The sequence below is a fragment of the Ambystoma mexicanum genome, chromosome 1q (assembly GCF_040938575.1).
Source record: "Ambystoma mexicanum isolate Mex_15411 chromosome 1q, UKY_AmexF1_1, whole genome shotgun sequence".
Taxonomy (NCBI): Eukaryota; Metazoa; Chordata; class Amphibia; order Caudata; family Ambystomatidae; genus Ambystoma; species Ambystoma mexicanum.
In genome coordinates, this window is record NC_090922.1 from 242,096,388 (window position 1) to 242,119,015 (window position 22,628).

The 22,628-nt window shown below is 46.6% G+C and overlaps 1 protein-coding gene across 2 annotated transcripts in view; it reads right to left on the minus strand.

Annotated features, from left to right (window-relative positions):
* Window positions 1–20,338, minus strand: part of SYT5 (synaptotagmin 5) — a 482,978-nt gene extending 462,640 nt beyond the window's left edge. The window contains exon 1 of one of the 2 annotated variants that reach the window (XM_069638084.1): window positions 20,152–20,338. The gene's annotated coding sequence lies outside the window, so the exon portion shown is untranslated. The remainder of the gene's footprint in view (window positions 1–20,151) is intronic. The other variant, XM_069638075.1, reaches the window with a different exon arrangement.
* Between the last annotated feature and the right edge of the window lie 2,290 nt (window positions 20,339–22,628).

Below are 22,628 nucleotides of genomic sequence, written 5' to 3' on the forward strand. Positions count from 1 at the left end.
TGAGCAGCTACCCCATCCTACCGACTGAGCAGCTACCCCATCCTACCAACTGAGCAGCTACTCCATCCAACCAACAGAGCAGCTACCCCATCCTACCAACAGAGGAGCTACACATCCGACCAACAGGGCAGCTAACCATCCTACCAACAGGGCAGCTACCCCATCCTACCAACAGGGCAGCTCCCCCATCTGACCGACAGAACAGCTACACCATCCTACCGACTGAGCAGCTACCCATCCTGCCAACAGGGCAGCTACCCCATTCTACCAAGAAAGCAGCTATTTATCCTACCAACAGGACAGCTACCCCATCCTACCAACAGGGCAGCTACCCCATCCTACCAACAGGGCAGCTACCCATCCTATCAATAGGGCAGCTACTGATTCTACCAACAGGACAGCTACCCCATCCCACCAACAGGGCAGCTACCCCACACTACTGACAGGACAGCTACCCACCCTACCAACAGCGCAGCTACCCATCCTACCAACAGAGCAACTACCCATCCTACTTACTGGGCAGCTACCCCATCTTACCAACAGGGCATCTACCCCATCCTACCAACAGAGCAGCTACCCCATTCTACTGACTGAGCAGCTACCTATCCTACTAACAGGGCAGATACCCCATCCTACTGACTGTGCAGCTACCCCATCCTACTAACAGGGCAGCTACCCCATCCTACTGACTGCAGGCTCAACATGGTCACAATAAAGTAATCAAATGATTACAGTGCTGCGCTTTCTTTGTCATTTCGTTGCACCATGCAGTGGATCTGGGATGGGAAATGCAGGGTGGCTTCCGGGTGAGTGCAGGGTCAGGAGTGCTCAGCACTTTGTGCAGAGACAAGCATGGCCATAGGTGAAGGTGAGTATGGGGTGTTGCGGTGGGGATAGAGATGGCGGCGGGGTTTGTGGAGTAGGCAAATGGGAGCCTGGGGGGTGAATCATGGGGGCAAAATCCTGCATCCATAATGAAATGTGAAGGGAGCGACGGCCAAAGGTAGGGAGTAAGCGATATCCCATATTCCAGAGGGAACGGAAAGGTTCATCATGGAGCGGTGAGTCATGACACAATGTGCAGAATGGGGGAAATGGCTTCGGCCGGAGGGGATGAACGGTGAGCAGGGAACCAAGGCAAGCATCCAGACACCTGAGGATCAGCAACTGAGGATGCGGCTTAAGCATATGGAGCCCCCATTATATCTCTGTCCATTAAAAGTCATTATCTGTTGCCTTATCCACAGTATATGTTGGACCATCTAAGCTAGTCGATAATTGCTTCATCCACACTTTATCCCTGTCCTTCACAGTTCAGCAATGGTTGCTTCACCCACATTATATATCCTTGCGCATCCAGCAGGGTCAAGGATGACTTGGTACAAATATTATCCTGTCCATGAAAGGTTGCCATGGAATGCTCGGACCGCGCGGTTGCCATGTCTACCTAGAGCTGTGTGCAATCTCTTGATCCGCAAGATGTTCTCTGGGGTGTCAAGGATTGCCTTCACGAGCGACATTCCCGTAGGAAATCATGTCCCGACAGGAGAGGCCATGTAGGCCCGTTCATTGATCTATCCATGTCAGGGCGATCCGTAGTTCCGCTACCCACCTTGTCACCCATCTTTAAATCTATCCATCCAACCAATAATCCATTGCTTTCCGCTACAAGTAATCCTTTTTCCAAAAACTGTCCATCTGCCATCCTTTGGGCCATCGAGCTGCAGCTGAATCCCTCCATCCACCTGGCCACATTACTACTGAGCGCTCCATCCCTTTCTTTGTTCGGCTATCGCACAAGTTGCAGATGTTGATAGCTTTTATTGGACTAACTGAAAAATCTATGCAGAGAAGGAAGAAAAACATTAGCTTGCCAAGTCCCATCTCTGAAGATCCCATCTCGGAGTCCCATCTCCATCATAAATCCCATCCCAGTTCCATTTCTGCATAGATTTTTGAGTCCAACAAAAGTTATCAAAATCTGCAAGTTATCTGATTGAACACGGCGTCACACTTTTCTTTGTTTGGATGTGAGAATCTAGACTTTTCATGTGCTCCTTCATCTGATGACGTCAGAAAAAGTGGTGGTTAAGTGGCTCTACTCTACTGGCAAAAAAAGCCCTCATTACCGGCACCGTCATTGTACATCCCTGATCTGACATCCGGATGTGCTGGGCCATCGTCTTCCCAAGCTCTCTGGCGCTTACAGTGACCTGCAGTGATTTGGGGTTTCGGGGTGAACACTGTGCCACTCAGTGCTTGACTGTGTTTAACACACGCTACAAAATAAAACCTTTTAAGGCTTGTTCTACTTTCTAGGCACTAGGATGGGCCACTGTGACTTTTTAGAGGGGTGCAATTATTTCTGTGGGTTCACATGGCGATCAGTGCACTGTAAGTGGCATGAGAAATCGGGGTGGGGTTGCTTTAACAAAGGGGTGTTGCCTAAGTGCTGGGTGTGGCCTGAAGAGTGATGGGCGTGGCATACGGGGACAGGGAGGAGAGAATGTAGCTGATGGCGTAGGGACGGAGGTCCACCAGCTCCAAACAATACATCACGTGACTCTGCAAATATGTATTTTGGGCTACAAAGCATGTTCTCAGGTTTCTATTTACATCAACTCTGCACACTGTAAACCAATCTCTCTCTGAATGAGGTTGAAGAAAAAATCGCTATCTTACTCAGTATATTTACTTATTTTATTTATTTAACGTGCATGTGTAATACACTTCTACATAACCAATTCAAATCATTATGTTGATAAATCACCTGGAAGAAAGGGGAGGAGTCAACCAGCACCAATGGTGGCTGGACTGGGCCTTGGATTTGAAGGACTCTACAGCCTAATTTGCATAGGTAGGGACAACACGGAAAGTAACAGCACAGAATGAGTCTGATACCGCAGGCGGCCATGGCAGGGTTCATTAAAGGACTAAAGCAAGAGACAAAAACGTTGTGATTTCCAATATATGAGTGGTCGCATGTGTCAGGCGTTTTTGCAGTAGTGGGCATTGTGAGCTAAATCACTTCTAATTTTGGCAGCTAAGGAGCAGAGAGAGCAAACGATTCGCCCAGGAGCACACACCCTCGGTTATGTATGTGGCAAAGGCGGGACTGGGGACCAGTCTTCAACGTAGGCACGTGAAGACATATCTTGTAGAAATGTTGTTTCACAAAGGTATTTTTTTAAAGTTTTTATTGTTGGAAATACAGCCTTTAACAAACAGCAGTTAAAGTACAAACACAAGTGAAAACAAATGCTTGTCATAAAAACAACAATTTCATATGTTTACAAATTGGGTTTGAAAACACCACCCGATTTTGGAATGCGGCGCAAAAACATCCGATTGTTTGAGGGAACTATTCTGTTTGCAGCGGTTTCGGGATTGATGTTATTTGTATGGTGTCTCTATTTGGCTCGCTATGTGCTTTTAATTCCGAAGCTACAGAGGTGGATTCTTCTGACTGTCAAAGGAATCCCCAAGCAATACTTTTATTATTTTTAAAAGATAAGGAGCACCACACACCCAACGCATGTCTCTTGCTGCGTCCGCAGTTTCCAAGTGCATCAGGGCAGGGATCGGGCCTGGGGCAGACGCGGCTCAGTGCCCCTCCCGCGGGATCGCCTTATAAGCGGGCTCGAGGTAGAACCTATCTTCCAGGGAGGGCTTCAGGCAGGGAGACTAGGCACTTTCACGGGACTTCAGATGCCAACACAATCAGACGAGGGCTGGGAGCAGGGACACAACTCCCGAGGGCCCGCAACCTCTCTTGTGAATCATCGTGACTCATTCGCCCTCTCCTCACTTCACCCCCATCCCCTCTTACTGGCTTTCAACAATATTCCGATTTGTGGCGAGGTCTTGGAAGAGCAAAGATCACAATAAACGGCTCGAAAAAAAATGCGCATCTTTAGAAAAATATGTCAAGTAAAATTAGTACGAGTGCAGCATTATTTCCCACATCTTTTATTTATTTCTTTTTTTATGTTTGTATTTATATTTTGTTATTAGATGCACAAGGCATCCTTACACAGAATACACATGAATGAATACAATTGTTACGATTCTTACAAACACATCTATATTCATCAGCTGATTAAACAAAGTTTACATTTCAATATTGAACAATATAAAATAAATAATATTGAACATATAAACAAGCTAATATCTGAGTCTCACAATTCCTGCATGATTTAACAACTTGACAGTTACACTAGTCACGGAAGTATCTTCACCACAAGGAACACACCATTAAGGTCAGAATGCATAAGACCATGTGCATGTGCCCCAACACCACACTGTTCCCTCCTTCTGCAGGAACCCACAGGCCATTCTGATATGCTCCCTAGTCTGTAACAACCCCACCTCCCCAATCTTACCCTTGTCACAAAAACCATCTATTTCATTGGCACTGGCATGAGAAGATCTTACCGACTTATCCCCCTCATCTTGAATGGAAGACTTCAAATACCAGAAAGCAATTCTGCGCAAGGGCAACCCTACTTTCAAGACTTAAAGACTCACAAGAAAACATAATTTGTGAAAAGGTCATTGCATGACGAACATGCTTCGCATATGATGTGGGTAAAATGTGAAATTCTACAAAAAAGCAATTTTAAGGTGTGTCAAGTCCACATGAAAATAAGGGAGATTCAAACCTTGTTGTGTGACATATATTTTTTATTTGTATATGGTTTAAACAAACCTTTAGAAACATTTTTACTCAAATAAAATAAAAAAGATGACTATAAAATGTACAAAGAGAAGTGTATCCATCATATAACATACCATATATACAGTCATTAAAAGGAAAAAAGGAAAAATAAAATAAAAAATAAGAATAAGAATGAGAAATAAAATAGAAAAAAGGCTCAAGCCTTGTAAACATAAGCAACACATCCATAAAGGGCTCATGCACCCGAGTTGAGAGCATGTTAACGTCCAGTTTAAGGCCCTTTAGGAGCTCAGATATTTCTAGACCCTCTTGTGTGTTTTGAATATTTAAACATCGTTTCCAAACCCAATCAGTAGGGGAACATTGATAAGAGTCCCTCAAGGGACCCAGAAAATAATTTCTCATACGAACCCAATTGTACACAGCTTAAAAGTAGATGTTTTGCTGTTTCCTGCTCAGAATGACAACATTTACATAAGCAATCCACCATGGGTAATTGATTTCTTTTGAGTAGAGTGTCATTAGTCGGAAGTATATTCCATCGCAGCCGTAACAGTAGGCGGCAATGATATCCGTTTGCGAAGAGAGAGAGAATATCGGAGAGGGATCCTCTTTTCTTATGCTCATGCGACAGATCACACATAGATTTATATGAGTGGAAAGGTTCATGAGTAGAGATCCAATCCTTATCTAGAAGCCTCTTTTTAGTTAACATAGGGTTGCTGATTAAGGTTTCCAGATTAGAGTCTATGTTTTGAAGGATCTTCTCACAGTTAGAGGCAAATGTTAATAGGAAACCAGAGAAATGTATCTTCTTCCCTATCCACTCATATAGAGTATTTAGGATAGGGACCTTGATTTTAGCATATAGCAAAAGGATCTTCCATTGAACTCGGGCCCATATAGAGTTATATCCCAGTTGGTTCCTAGTGAGTATTTCGGATGACATTTCTTCGAATGCCATAATGTCGAAAACATGTCACGAAAAAAATAATTTCAAATGTCATTTTTTTGTGATTTTTTGTTTGCAATGGGGGGATCACCCCCCTTTTTTAACCCTTTTTTTAACTCGCATAACAAAAAAAAACATGTAAATTAAAAAATAATCCATTAGAATTTTTTTTTTTTGGGTAAAACGTTTTTGACATATTTGTCATTCGAAAAAAGGTTTTCGACATATTAACTGGATACCATCCCAGTTCATACCGAATTGCAGTTAGAGGTACCGCATTGGGGATACCAAGGATCCATCTCCAGATTCCGCCTTCTATCTGGTTCAATTTGTGCATTAGTGCTTCAGAGCACTGTTCCAAACCGTACCCCAATTTGAGGACCACTTTCCCTTCAAAAAACATGAGTGCAGGTTTTATCGAGAATTTCCCAAATTTGCGGTCAATTGTCAGCATTTGTGTTCGCAATAGTTTAGCTTTATCTGCTCAAATTTCCAACTGTGCTCCAACCCCCTTCTGAGCACCCACATGGTAGCCCAGATAGGTTACAATGGGGGAGGTGCCCATCCTGGAACCCTCTAGTGACCAGGTCGGAAGCAATTTCTTGCACACTCCCTTCATAACTGCAAGGATTTTTGTCCTTAGCGTACATTGCAAAGGTATCCAGCAGACGTTGAAGTCCCACCCTAGTAGAATCAAACAGCAGGAATCGTCTGCGTAGGCCAACCAGATGATTTTAGATAAGCCTACTCTAAGGACAAGAAGCCCCTCCTTAATCAAGCACTCACCCACAATGGACAGGTACTTATTAAAGATCCATGGCGCCAATACAAAGCCTTGTCTTACACCAGAGTGCATTTGAAGTCTAGATGACATATCACGATGTTGATTAAGCTGAACCTGGATACCAGCATTCTTATAGACGCCTTCTACTAGAGTTAGCAAACCCCTTGGGAGGCCGCATGATGCTAATTTGTGCCATAGTTTGTTACGGTCGACACAGTCAAAGGCTGCAGAGAGGTCGACCAATGCCATAAATGTGCAGCCCTTCTCCCTCTTCCATGCAGCCTCCTGAATGCATTTTACGGCTAGGCCATTGATATTTGTCGAATGGCCCTTACGGAAGCCAGTCTGGAAAATACTTAAAAGGTGGAAGCGTTTTTCCTAATCTTCAAGGTGTGACAGCAGAAAAGCTAAAAAGATTTTACAGTCAGCATCAAAGAAATTGGTTGATAGTTCTTGGGGTCCGACCTGCAGCCACACTTGAAGATTGGGATAACGTGGGCTGTATTCCAAGAAAGGGAACAAATCCCAGTGATCAATGTGTCTTTGAATTCATAATAAAGGAGATTGTTGTATAAATTAGGATCTGACTTGAAGGTATTTATAGTGAGGCTGTTAGGTCCTGGTGCACATGACCTTTTACACTTCAGAATCAGTTCCCTAATTGTACCAATTTCCAGAGTAGGCTCCCACAGGTCACTCGGGCCATCCGGAAGATAATCGTATAAGACACCCCAATGGAAGGTCATTCTTGGCCCAAACCTATCACCATAGAATGCTAACCACTCTTTTTCTGAAATCGGATTCAATTGTGAAATGACATGGTTGGCCATTCATAATTGTCCAAAAGGCCCCCAAATTAGCCCTGATTAATATTTGCAATATAAATTCTGCATCTTGCTGTAGAAGTCAATGTTTTATGGATTTGCATAGATTTCTATATTTTTGCTTAATCAGTCTACTCATATTAAACTGAAGGGCCTCATTGGTTTCTGAGTTTTTAATTCTTCTGATCTCCTTTCTCATAAGAGTTTTAGCAAGTGCCAATTCCCGATTGTAACAATGGGTATGCTGAGGTTTGGATGTGGTTCTTTTTGACCGTGAGTCAATGTCCCTAATCGCATGATCGATCAGGGGCATAATCCCAAAGGCATGAAAGTTGTTTAACTTCCATCCATAGTAGATTGATTCAATTGGTCCCTCAAATTTTGGTTTAAAACATGTATATTTTTAGGGGTCCATCTAACAGGATTACCCGACTTAGTAATTGAGACCTGTGTGTAATGGGTATGTTTCCTGATGATAAACACCACGTTAAAGTGGGCAGTTAATATGGCATGGTCACTCCATTCATTATAGGCAACCTCAAACGTGGTGCATCGTTTCCTTAGATAGTCGTCAAGGAAGATGCAGTCCAATAGAGAGGAACTCACGCCACGCCGCCAAGTATGCCAGGCCGTTTGCCCGGGTTGTTGTTTGTCAGAGCCCACCAGAGGTAATAGGCCCATGTTGCCAAGTCCCACACGCCAGATCCAATTCCATATTACAAATTTCCCATGAGGGGTATTCAAATTGACAATCCGCATTCAGGTCCCCTGCGACCAAAATTCGACCATTCTCATTTTCAAGGGCCCATGCAGTTATTACTTGGCAAACCATTTCCACAAACATGCCCACTGTGGACATTCCACTATGCCAATAGATGTTAATAATGAGTAGCCTCAGGGCGCCATCGTCAGTTTTAAGATCAACACCCAGCGCTCCAAAGGGCAGGCGCTACAGAACGGTTCCCCCGAAACCCAAGGCGTTTGCCACAGCCGTTAGGAGACCCCCAGAGGGCCTGCCCCCTCTCCCCAGGTGGCCAACTGGACATAGATCCGATAGCCGTCCAGGCAGGGGGTCAAGGTCATCCAAGTCTCCTGGAGACAGACAACATTAGCTTCTCTCACCTCTTGCAGACAGGCAGGATTACACAAAAGATGTTGATTTCCTCTAGTGTTCCATGATTTGTGTGACATATTGTAATCATCTGGAAATAAGACACATATGTTGGTAGGCCACTGGTGCACTGTGTGCTTTTAGCACAAAAAATCTCCTGAATGCACTTTTTGTCACCAAAACGTACAGTCTGGTAGAAAACAATGGTTACTCGATGGAGCCATCTCTCATCCAAACCAACCCATGTAAATGCTCTCCTCACCAAAGAAAGCATTAAGGGCAGGCTGATACTGCTATGACTGGGTTGCTGGAGAGGTGGGCATGCTGATACTGCGATGACTGGGCTGCTGGAGAGGGGGCATGCTGATACTGCGATGACTGGGCTGCTGGAGAGGTGGGCATGCTGATACTGCGATGACTGGGCTGCTGGAGAGGTGGGCATGCTGATACTGCGATGACTGGGCTGCTGGAGAGGTGGGCATGCTGATACTGCGATGACTGGGCTGCTGGAGAGGTGGGCATGCTGATACTGCGATGACTGGGCTGCTGGAGAGGTGGGCATGCTGATACTGCGATGACTGGGCTGCTGGAGAGGTGGGCATGCTGATACTGCGATGACTGGGCTGCTGGAGAGGTGGGCATGCTGATACTGCGATGACTGGGCTGCTGCAGAGGTGGGCATGCTGATACTGCGATGACTGGGCTGCTGGAGAGGTGGGCATGCTGATACTGCGATGACTGGGCTGCTGGAGAGGTGGGCATGCTGATACTGCGATGACTGGGCTGCTGGAGAGGTGGGCATGCTGATACTGCGATGACTGGGCTGCTGGAGAGGTGGGCATGCTGATACTGCGATGACTGGGCTGCTGGAGAGGTGGGCATGCTGATACTGCTATGACTGGGCTGCTGCAGAGGTGGGCATGCTGATACTGCTATGACTGGGCTGCTGGAGAGGTGGGCATGCTGATACTGCGATGACTGGGTTGCTGGAGAGGTGGGCATGCTGATACTGCTATGACTGGGCTGCTGGAGAGGTGGGCATGCTGATACTGCGATGACTGGGCTGCTGGAGAGGTGGGCATGCTGATACTGCTATGACTGGGCTGCTGGAGAGGTGGGCATGCTGATACTGCGATGACTGGGCTGCTGGAGAGGGGGGCAGGCTGATACTGCGATGACTGGGCTGCTGGAGAGGTGGGCATGCTGATACTGCGATGACTGGGCTGCTGGAGAGGGGGCATGCTGATACTGCGATGACTGGGCTGCTGGAGAGGTGGGCATGCTGATACTGCGATGACTGGGCTGCTGCAGAGGTGGGCATGCTGATACTGCGATGACTGGGTTGCTGGAGAGGTGGGCATGCTGATACTGCGATGACTGGGCTGCTGGAGAGGTGGGCATGCTGATACTGCGATGACTGGGTTGCTGCAGAGGTGGGCATGCTGATACTGCGATGACTGGGCTGCTGGAGAGGTGGGCATGCTGATACTGCGATGACTGGGCTGCTGCAGAGGTGGGCATGCTGATACTGCGATGACTGGGCTGCTGGAGAGGTGGGCATGCTGATACTGCGATGACTGGGCTGCTGGAGAGGTGGGCATGCTGATACTGCGATGACTGGGTTGCTGCAGAGGTGGGCATGCTGATACTGCGATGACTGGGCTGCTGGAGAGGTGGGCATGCTGATACTGCTATGACTGGGGCACCGGTTCGCCAGGGACAGGCAGGAACAAGAGCCTCATGTTAGGCAGGAGTGCAGCCCCATTGCAAAACACACTGGGCCTCATTCCAAGTCGGGCGGTCCGGTACAAATGTGCCAGTATTCATGGATACCAGCACTTTACTTGACAGCCCGACTACGGGTTTGCCGGTGGGGCCCTTGGGGTAAGCCATGTTACCGGCACTTTACCTGACAGCCCGACTACGGGTTTGCCGGTGGGGCCCTTGGGGTAAGCCACGTGCATTACCGGTAAAAAAGTCTTCATTACCGGCACCAATATTGCTAGTGCTGGTAATGACGGCAAATCCCCTCATGCAGTTCTATGGTCTCCATGAATGGGGATTTACACCGTCATTCCAGCACTCGGATCCCGCTGGCAATGCCGCTGTAGCAAGTGCCAGAAAAGGTAACAACATTTGCTGGTATCCTAGCGACCCTACCGCCAGGATACTGGCACACTGACAATGAAGCCCGCTGTTTTAGCTGATATACACGTTGCCTCTCTGAGCAGGGGGCCCTGGGTGACCAGACTGCTCATGCTTACTCCCTCATAATAGAGGAGTGAGGCAGCCCAGCCAATCCTTGAGAGAGGTTTTTGGAGCACGCCGGGGTGCTGCCCTGTCTAGCCCGAGCCCACTTAAAGCCCAGTTGGCAGTGTTTATTAAGTGTGCCTTATTTTTCACATAGCAGACATGTGTTTAGCACTCACAGCGCTTTCTCGAGACCCAGCGTCAGAAAAGTCTGACTGATGCTTGTCCTTTGTGTGCTTTGAGTCCATAGTTTGGATTTTGCAGGCTGCCACAGCACCAGTGTGGTCGAATGGGCTGACTGCAGGGCGCTTCACCACACTGGGCCCATGCCATCATCAAAAGCCTTCATTCGACCACCACGGTCTTCAGGTAATATCGTGACTCCAGCCTGCATCGGTAACCAGTGCTGAGGCACAGGGCCACACTGCACGAAGTCTGCACGGGTGCAAGTATGAAGCAAATGGACCCATGTGTGTTGACTCCAAAGAAGTACTGTGTTTAGCATTTGAAAAGCAGAGTCAAATGAATGTGCCTGTCCCCTCATTAGGCAAGCAGAGCAAATCGTGCCAAACCGGGCTGCTCCATTTATTTTTGAATTATGCCCTGACTAAAGTGAATGCACAAACTGCAGCATTAAAGGAGACTGCTGATACTGGCCTTTACCGGACACCAGGGCATGAATAGAAATCATTGAAAACCCGTATGGAACTAAGTGGCGTGTGGCAGATTAGAGGCATGTTTACAGCACAGCAAATGTGCGTACCCTCTAGGGTCCTAAGTCATTTTCGTACAGAAGGGCCACTGGCTGTGAGGTGCCCTTGCGGCATCAGAGGTGACAGTAACCCATTGCCAATCTTTGCGAACACTGGCCTTGATGACAATGCCAACCTGTTGCCTTACACAGCAGATGAGATCACTCAGTGGGTTGAGTGTCTGATGCATAGTCTGTATGTTCCCTGGACAGAGCTGATGCTACAATAAGACAATTCTAGGGTGGGGATGGGGGGGGTTCCATTTTGGTCCAAAAAACATCAAATGTGGCCCTATTGTGAGAGAGATAGAGTCACCAACGTGGCATTTGGCCTGGGGTAGCCGAAGTTGGCATAGTCTCTGGACCACTGGTTGGTAGTTTCCAATACCTGTACATGTGACTCTACTTTAACTGGGGAGAACACAGTCCCAGTGGATCACACGACTCCACAGCAGAGCACAATCCGACTTGGAGACAGAACAAGGCCTCTGCCATCATAGGAGGCGAGGTCAAGCTGCTGGGTCGCAGCCAGTTAGGGGACTCTCTAAGTGGCTTCAAAGGTAGAAAATGCAGCATAGGCTTTGAAGTGGGCAAAGGGAAGCCTAAAGAGTAGACTCAAGGAAAGTTAAATCAGTACCATAAAAGGAAACACTTTCAAGTGACTGCTGCTGCGGTCCAATGAATGGATTTCTCCTCACAGCCTCTCCCCAACATCGTTATACAGATGCACGGACTAGCAAAGGCTGCGATACAGGACACTAAGGACCAGGGGTGTATTTAGGTTTTCTGCTGCCCTAGGCCCAACTTAGTGCATGCACCTCTCCAACTTTACTCCACCTCTGCCAGACTCTGCCCCTTCACCAAACTCTATCCGCGTTATCCAAACCACGCCCCATAGCCCCTGTTCTGTACCCCCATTTTGGCTCCATAACATTATAAGGACGTTTTTAAGGTTGCCGGGATTAGAAAGTTATTGCTTCCTCTCTATTAATTCAAGCCTGCCATCTTCTATTTTATGTTAGTTGAAGGGGTGTTTTCAGATCTCTGCTGCTCCCCAAGATTAGGAGAAGGCAGTGTGCTCTACAGTTGAGTGCACTAGAGGTAATTGGTACGGCTAATTGTCTACTTTCGGTTAAGTCCGAAACCTATCTTTTAGAAGAAGTGATAAGAACATAAGCTATTGGAAAACCGGACATAAGTGAGAGAAAGTTGGAATGAGGAATTTTGCTTTCAATGTTAATATTTAGTTTCTCCACACATTGGTTTCAATGTTAATATCTGGTTTCTCCACACTTTTCTCAAGCCTAAAGTAACCTGGAGCCTTCCGAATGTTGCGCCCTGTTACCCTTGGGTTTGGTGTACCTTATAAGTGAATAAACAAAACAAACAAACATTGCCCGCTGTCACACTATGGGAAGCACCTAGAGTGGTCTGTTGTATGAATGCAACATACCGACATTTCTACATCCTGTCTTGCCAAATGGTAAAGTTTACGTATGAAATATATGCAAGTGGTAAAGGCACATCTCATAAAAATGGGGAACAAGAATAACTCAACCCCCTTGTCATGGTTACAGCACTGGCGTTGGGGGTGGAGGGGGGTAAAAGGAGGGTGCACAACTCGGTACTTAACTTAATACACTCTAGGCACTAATATGGCTGCTTCATTCAAGGCTTCACTTGCTGTTTCAGGTGCACCACGATAGGACTCCCTGCCGCAAGTCCAACGTAAGCCATCCACCAAACGACTGTTGTTGCCAACAGATGATCCGAGTGCACTCTTAGTTGGGAACACATCCAATAAGTCCTATTCATTGCATTTAGACATGTTTCCTACATTCAGAACATATTCGGTAACACAAATTCTCAAAATACATATTTATTGCCTCTCATTCTCAACAAAATTCTAAGGTCATCAATCGAATTATATAAAGGTAGAAAAAATGGGGAAAAGAAAGAACAGGTCCTGCTGCTTGCGGAACCAGGCACATACTGTTAGCATAAGCACTAATTGTATACCATGCTTCTTATGCATACTGTTCCATTATTACTCATGCTTGTCCACATCATGAGTTTTTATACATCAAATCACAACTAATCCAACATATTTTCCATCTTTCGATGTTGCTGCCGAAGCGTTTCGGGTATCTCTCTGCACCCTTCTTCTTGGGCTACACTGACAAGGCTTCTTTGTTCTTTTAAATATGTGTATTCTATAAAATAAATATGCCATGATCTGTCTCACTTTTAATTCCCATTAAACATTTAATTTCTTACTATTTCAATTGTACTTGAAATGTATTACACAATGGTGTAGGTCACGCACCTCCAAGACCCCTTGGACCCTCAAGTTCTCAAATGACCAAAAACCCAACAAAACAAACCTGTCATCGTGTCCAATCATGACACTAGATTTAAACACACTTTCATATATAGTCCGTTCTTTGAGAAACCCTATTGCCCTCCACACGCCCGACAGTTGCAATGAATAGGACATATTCAATATATTCCCAATGAAGAGTGCACTGGGATCAGCTGTTGGCAACAACAGTCTTTTGTGGACAGCTCTGGTGTTAGCAGGGGGCAAAATGGAAATAAAGCAAGTTACCTGCGGCAGCCGATGTACCTCCAAATCCTTGGGCTGGAACGCCATTAAAATATGGCAAAATCACAAGTGATGGGTGTGCACTCTGCCTGGGCTTAAACACCACAGTAGAGTTAAGACAGTTGGAGAAGGTTCTTGGAATCTTTGGCTGTGCATCCTCACGGTGGAGTAATGACCCTGAACATTCATGTGTGGGAAGCAACAGCATTCCTCGTAGCTGTATGAATGGAGCGGTACATACGGTTCAGAGCATTGCTGTTTGTGCAATTGCTCAAAGTAACCAGCACTCCAAGAGTAAAATTGAGCAATGGGTCTGGCGCGTTCCAGCACAACATTACCTTTGTGGGTGTGGCTTAGGCTATGGGTCTTGCCAGCTTGCCTTTAAGGTGTTTCATAATGTTTGTTAACTCCATTGAGTTGGTTGGACTGCACAATACATAGGAACATTTTGAGATGTGTGGGTATAGATGTAGAGGGTAGAGGTCCTGCTGTCATTTGATGTACTGTTTCACAGTAAAAGTCCTATCTTGTATTTAAGAAATAATGAATGTAAAGATTACTTATACGCATCAGAGTTATGGATTGTGTGACATACTTTGAAGTTGGTTCTCTGGGTAGTACTGAGCGTGCAGCAGAATGCCATCAAAGACACATGATAAACCCAGCAGTGACAACATTTCATTTGTCTGCTTAGCATTGAGCAGGTTATGTAAAGATGGCTGGACAGATAAATCTTTAAGGAGTACCTTCTCTACAGCTGTGAAACACTGTGCGCCTCATTATGAGGTGGGCGGAATGGATTTACCGGCGCCGGTAATGGTGCCGGTGCCCGTAAACCCATTCCGCCCTATTACGAGATTCCCTTGCGGGACCCGCTCAGAACGTCTGGTCAGACCAGACGTCCTTTGCGGGTCCCGCAAGGGGACCAGGGATTTAATAACAGGCCCTTTATTAACGGGCCCGTTATTAGCTCCATCCCCATTCCCATTGAGCCCTATAGGGGCTCAAATGGGAATGGAGATTGGTTTTTTGAATGAGGAATTACTGGGTCCTCCACGGTTGGAATGACCTGGTAATTCCTCATTCAAGGGACCCGGACCTGGACACGATTTTGGAGGCAGCCATTGCGCTAATAGCACCATGGCTACCGCCAAACTCGCAATGAGGCCCTGTGTACCTTTGGCACACAGTTTTTGTTCTCACCCTTCTACGGCTTTGGGCATCCTTTCACAGGTTTCTTGATGCACTTGCGCTTTCAGATTTACTTTTTGCCCTTTTAACTTCTCTACGATCTATTTCCTGCTGGCATTTTTTTGGGCGGCCACAGACCTCTTAAATGTGCGGGTCAGGGAGGAAAATGAGTGCTTGCTTCTGAACATCATTTTAGTGCCAGTTGTGGAAACTCTGTGCTTGACTTACGCACAGGAATGTGCTTAATGTTGTAAAATGATGCATCATTTTTAACCTTTACTTTTCTGAAGAGAAAACCCACATTTTTGGAACAGTTTAAAAAAATGCATGTCATGTATTTGAATATAAAAGCGATTCTTCAAGACAGTGAATGTGTGTATCGATTAGAAAGAACTCCAAAGATAATGCGAAGTGGCACCAATAAACCATTGAGGTTTTGGCCATTTTGCATATTAAAGGACATTTTGCCAAGATAAGAATGACCAAAAGCTTCATATCTGTCATATATGTCTATGAGAGTTGTATGACTGAATCAGTAGTACCTAAAGCATGTTGGGTTTGGTACGCGTTTCCTTTTGGTCACCCTAACAATAAAGCTTTTGCAAATGTCAAGCATATATACAAATGTGGCCATCCAACACTTTAGCTGTCAGAGTGGAAGGACTGCTAACAGCTCAAAAGTAACTGCAGTGTTGTGGATCAGCCAGACTCAGAAAAACAAAAGTGCCTTCATATTTTTGTTTAAATGACAACCAGTACATTGAAAATAAACTGCAATAAAATGCTTCTCCACTGGCAATCGGTCGGCCTGGCTGTAAATACATTTATGATCAGGACCATATGGGAATGGGGAATACCCATCACCGCCCAAACCTTGATCCGGCGCTCATAGTGCCGGACAGATGGTAACGCAAATACAGTTGGGTGGTATCCCAGTCGGGATACCCCCCAACTCTTGATGAGGTCCATAGTATGTTGATTACTGCTCGAAATGTATTGAGCTCCATTGTGTTGTGCTACGTTTTACTCAATGCTGCCGTTTTAGTCTGTTAGGTCATGGTGTGTCTGTGCAATTCTTTTTTGACTGGTGCAGTAAAAAAAAATATGAACATTACGTATGTTCAATACTCTATAGTGGCATATCCTATGCTATGTTATGCACAATCCAATGGTAACAAAGGTATACTATACTATATCCTCTGCTATATGGAATGTTATAGCATATTCTATGATATGTGGCATGCTATTTTGTTACGTTATGCGACTTGCTACTGTGTATTATATACCATACTACGTAATAAACGAAAGTACACCAGAATGCGTGAGTACTCCACGGAGCTACCGCAGCCGTCTACAATTTCCAAATATGGAGGGGAAAGGCCAGCACTGGTCCAGAACAGTGACGCCAACCCAATGTCACTATATTGACACATTCCAACTATACGCTTCCCTGTACACTGCGGGGACGCACAGTGTTTTCACTGAAGGGGCGGAACGCCGCGAGGAGAGCTAACGTGATCGCGGATACTTTGGTGGAAATATAAAGAATAAGGGATTATCATGAACCGCTGTTTAAGGACTGTGAATACAGAGTGGGTGTGGCACTAAGACACATTTGTTTTGAAATATAAGGATACTGGGGCTGTGTGGAGAGAGCTTGGAACCCTGAGATTGACCGTTTGGTGAGGAGCACAGTATTGATACAGCGGGAAGGTATTCATGGTGTCTGACCTAATCAGGAGGACAATGCACTTTAGATGTTGCCTCTCAGGAAGGAATCGGGGAGGATACACCATGTGGATGGAGTGAGGAGTAGGCCCTTTTAGATAACGCCCTGAGGAGGACCTTGTTGATGAGGTCGAAACAGGTGTTGGCAGCGAGACTAGTAAATAATATATGTAAATCCAGAACTTTGTCAGATGTTTAAATGTATGTGGAATACCAGTAATTGTAATAGGGAGTGGCGCAATTGGACTAGAGTTTAGATGGAATACGTTATATACTATGCTGTTGTATGCCATACTATGCAGCACGTGATATGCAATGTTATAGGGTATGCAATGATATGTTACATGATATCCTATTTTAAATCACAAGCTATGTTATATACGATGCTGTGCTATAAGCTGTTCTGGGTTGTGCTATGTTATATACGATGCTGTGCTATATGCTGTCCTGGGTTGTAATATATGCTATTTTATATACGATGCTGTGCTATATGCTGTCCTGGGTTGTAATATATGCTATTTTATATACGATGCTGTGCTATATGCTGTCCTGGGTTGTAATATATGCTATGTTATATACGATGCTGTGCTATATGCTGTCCTGGGTTGTAATATATGCTATGTTATATACGATGCTGTGCTATATGCTGTCCTGGGTTGTAATATATGCTATGTTATATACGATGATGTGCTATATGCTGTTCTCGGTTGTGCTATGTTATATACGATGCTGTGCTATATGCTGTCCTGGGTTTTATTATATGCTATGTTATATACGATGCTGTGCTATATGCTGTTCTGGGTTTTATTATATGTTATATACGATGCTGTGCTCTATGCTGTTCTGGGTTTTATTATATGCTGTGTTATATACGATGATGTGATATATGCTGTCCTGGGTTTTATTATATGCTATGTTATATACGATGCTGTGCTATATGCTGTTGTGGGTTTTATTATATGTTATATACGATGCTGTGCTATATGCTGTTCTGGGTTGTAATATATGCTATGCTATATGCTATGTTATGGTAGTCTTTTGGATATGTATTAGTGAGTAGGATTTGCCACCAAGTACTCGGTGGCCTGGTTGCAAGTTCCGACCATTATGTTAGAAAATGCTTCAATGGCATATGTTTGGAGGATATCGCGATAGCCTCCGGTGACATTAAGATACGCTTTGATAACATGCAGCGGTGTTTCGAGGACCTCACAATACGCGTCGTATTAAAAGAATCTTTGCAGCCTGTGCGGATTTGGCGACACAAAATAGTCTTTGATAACATCATAAAAGTATTCGGAGACGCCCCACGAGGTTCGATAACCCGGCACTCTGTTCGAGGACATCACAGCACGACCCGAAAGGCTCCGCCCCTTTTGTATTAGTGTAATGCTTTTGCAGTGTTTCGCTAATACACATGTGCGTTTAAAGGCCAATCTGGGGATTAGTAAAACCTTGACGCCCTGCATAAAGCGACACAGGGCTGCTCCCTGCGCGTGCACAACCTCCCAGGCTTTCTGAAGAAATACCAACGCCAAGGACTGCCTGTCTGCTGGGAGTGAGGAGACGGCAGCACGGTGCGTCTCTGCAGTGCACACGAAAGTCCACACGGGGAGGGGTAAACAGGCAGGCGCTGAACTAGAAGCAGGTGGGAAACTCGGTGTAAACAGCTCGGTGGGTTGAGCGCCCGCTGCAGAAATCTGAGTGCATCTCCAGCAAAGGTAGTCGTTCGTGCATATGAGGGGGATCCAATGTATTCCACACAGATACTTTCATTTAAGCGCCAAGATAGGATGTGCGTTAATGACGCGCTACATAGAAAATGGCCAAAGGAGTTCTCACAGCAGAACTTTAACCAAACACACACACGCCGCCCTCTCCTCTCTCTCACACCCACTCTCTAGGAAGAAACCCCGCAGCTAGTCATCGACATGCTTACAAACACCGGTTTGACCCCCAGCACTACCCTCTCCACCCTCGCAGCTCGGCTTAGATAGCTACATCGCTTTACAAAGACCCATGCCTTCTGCAAAGTAACAGGTATAGTGGTAGACCCCCCCCCCTCATGGCCACATTTCTTTACCACAACACCAGCCAGCATAGCCACACGGAAAATAAGCTCGCAAATTCGTACATACATAGACACATCCAAATACCCAACACATGCACCAACACAGACACACACAGCCGTTGGCGGACAGATATCTGATCACAGAAAGGGGCAACACGTACGACAAACACACACACATATGGATACACGCACACACACACATACACAAACACACACGGTAACACATCCACAAACACATGCAGCACATAAACACACGAGCAAACACGCATGCATAGAGGTTCAAAAACACAGACACACACAAGGGGGACGCATACACACACAACCCATGCAAAAACATACACAAACAAAAGTAAACATGTAGACGCCCACGCACCCACAGAGGGAGCAAACACAAACGCAACACATAAAACACAGAGAGACAAGCCTACAAGCACACACTCAGTTGCCCAGACGCACACGCGTGTGCGTGCTTGTTAGTGCGCGTGTGTGCACACGTTACACATATGCACAGAATTGAAACTAGCGCATACACACCTTTTCTGTAAAAGGCTACACGCACACACGCACACAAACACACACACACACAGAGAGACAACTGCTCTCTGACACAGGCACAGGCATGTATACACGCTCTCGCTGCCACATACATCAACACTTGCACAACGACACCCACGAACAACACACAAGGAAAAGTGGTATTTAGTCATGACGCCAACTCTTTACTGCCTCCCCGCGCCCACATAATGAACTATACATTGAACACACAGATCACCCAGCCCCAACACAAGACATTGAGTAGGCCCCCACTGCCATATACCTCTGCCACAAAACACGGAACCACAATAAAAAAACAAAACCCGTCAGACCCTTCCCTGTCAATAGAAAACCACGCATCCGCGGCCCTGAACCCTCCCCTCCTCTTCGTATACTGCTCAGAAAAACACTCAGCCCACACACGCCCCAAGGAGGGCAAGATGCTGCCACACGCGCTGAGAACGCGCACGCACTTCAGGGCGCGCACCGAGACCCGCAAGCGCCCCCCCCTGCCAGCGGTGCCGAGGATGAAACTTCCCACCCCGCCCTTCAGCCAAAGCATTCGCGCGAGAGGCCTGAGATGGAGCAGGGGACCAAGTTGCCACATTGGCACCGGGAGGACATCAGATGCGCGTGTCCCCGCGGCTTCAGAGGCGAAAGGCGGCTCCCTACCTTTGTGCTACGCGATCCCAGGGGTCGCCTCCTACTGCCCCTTGTCCAAATGGTACCAAAAGCCCAGACAGAAAAGATCAACCAGTGGCGCGGAGAGAGCTGAGCTGCTGGGTGTGGGCCAGGAGGGAGCTGTCCGCCGCTCTAGTGCTGAAGCCACTCGCGGCGCGCTGCAGCGAGGCGGTGTGATTAAGGTGGAGCTTAGAGAGAGGGGGAGAGGAGGGGGGAGCGAGGGAGGGGGCAGCTGGAGAGAAAGACGAGGCGGAGGGTGAGGGTTATGGAGGACAGATAGGGGGGTGGAGGCAGGCCCTGCCTAGGGCTTCTCCCTGCCTCGCCCAGGAACTGTGAGGGGGCAGCAAGGGGGGGGGGGGTATGGGGGGGGGAGTTCAGCCCCGGCGGGAGGCTCCCGCACGCCTCAGCTGCGCTGGTTGACGGTGCCAGCTTTTATTTGCAGGTGTGGAGGCAGGTGCACGCAAACTCCCCAGACATATGTTCGAATGAAGCCGAGCCACATGCATCATACTGCAAGGCTGTACTCATGACAGGGTGGCCTCGAGGGCAGAGCTGGGGACTTGTCCAGCATGTGCACGGGGAATGAGACTATCGGGTGGGTCTGGCGGTCCTTTGCAAGCTTCAATACCTATATCTCGAAATGAACGTACGCACTCTCGTTTTGCCGGAATACAACGTCCCGCCCACTCCCTCCCTCGCTAATTAGAGACGAGCCGCAAAAGTCGTTTAAAGTAAATCAGATAATAAGCAGCGTTGTTATCAAATGCCACCGCCGTCACAACGCAATTCTGCTGGGTTCTTTTCCGAGGATGTGGGTGGGAAGGGCGTGCGGAGTAGGACGCATAAGCTGGTAAATGAATGACGTTAAGTATACAGTCAGCAGCGAACGCGGGAGACAAGTAAAGGGGGGTGCAGGGAGTGCACACGATTCGCGCGCCGGGGCGTGTACGTAGGAGCGGATATGCAATATATACATCTATTATAGGAGAGGCGTACCCGCGGGAGGCTAAACGAGATGGACTACTGAGCTTCTCCGACAGCCACGAGCCCGTGACAGGCCTGGAGGCGTGGGCCTCAGACTCCAGACTCACACATGAAAGGCCAGTAAAAAAAGGGGGCACCTCGTCCCACTCGTTTGTAAAATACCCTTTACTTTGGGAGCCATAGGCTGTTTTGTAAAGGGCCACTATTGCAGGTGAAAGTCACACTCACCTATCAAGAGGCTGGTGGGGCTGAGGTGGAGACAGTCACTCGTTGTGCTCACATTTTGAAGACCATTTTTTCTAGGAAATAGAGGTCAGGTTCATATCGGAAAGGCCGGTAGACCGGCGACAGAGTCAATCAAATTCTACGATTTCCTCTCGATAAAAGCTTATTAAGGAGGAGGCAGTGCCATTTGCAAGCCAGATTGGCCCTTGGAAGGGGTTAGACCTGGAAGAAAATCGGACACATGGTGCATGGAACCCCAAAAAGGCTCTGAGATCTTTCTTGGTTTTTGGAGTGGGGGTTTCGAGAACAGCTTTTTCCTGCTGGGGTTGGATAGTACCATTACCCACAAAAAAACAAATATGTAACCGAGATTGAGCCAGTTTGCATTTTCTGGGGTTAGTGGTTAGCCCTGCTTTTTTTAACACTATCATGACTGTGTAAAGGTGGTACAAATGATCTTCCTATGTTTTTGTTGTGTATCACAAAGTCGTCTAAATAGGCTCTGCAAAAGTTTGAGTAAGGCTCTAAGATTATCGATCAATCTCTGAAATGTTGCGGGAGCACCATATAGACCGAGCGGCAAAACTTTAAAATGAAACAGTCCTATAGCAAAGTCCTATGGGAGTTTTATATTTGTCAGGTCCATACAGTGGAACCTGCCAATAACCTTTAGTAAGATCTATTGTTGTGAGGTAGACAGCATTACCCAGCCGGTCAATAAGATTGTCAATACGTGACATTGGGTGTCAAAGGCAGAGATGACATTTACCTATCTAAAGTCGATACAAAACCTCCTGCTTCCATCAGGTTTTGCCACTAACATGATAGGAGAGGACCAGGGCTATTAACCGATTCAATGATGTTGGCCTCAAGCATTTTGTTATGCGCCAGCCATGGAAGTTATGGTATAGGTGGAGATACACCTAGCATGGTTGCCTTCTATGTCTAATTAACGGTCTAGCCTCCCACCAAGATGGCGGCCGGAGCGTATATACGAATCACGCACAGTAACAACGGTGCGTTGTATCATCGTTGTATTCTAACTTTGTTCATTGCCCCTTGCTCGTACTACTCTGTTTAACAGAAAGACCTTACCTCCTTATCCTTGCCTTACCCTTTTTCTACCCTTCTGCTTTCACTCGTGGTGTTACCCCTCTCAGGTGTATACTCAACAGCGGTTTACTCTGGTAAGTTCACAGGAGTTTCTTTTCTATTTTTCTTCAGTTGTCTGTTCCTACCTTCACATTTTCTGCTCCCTT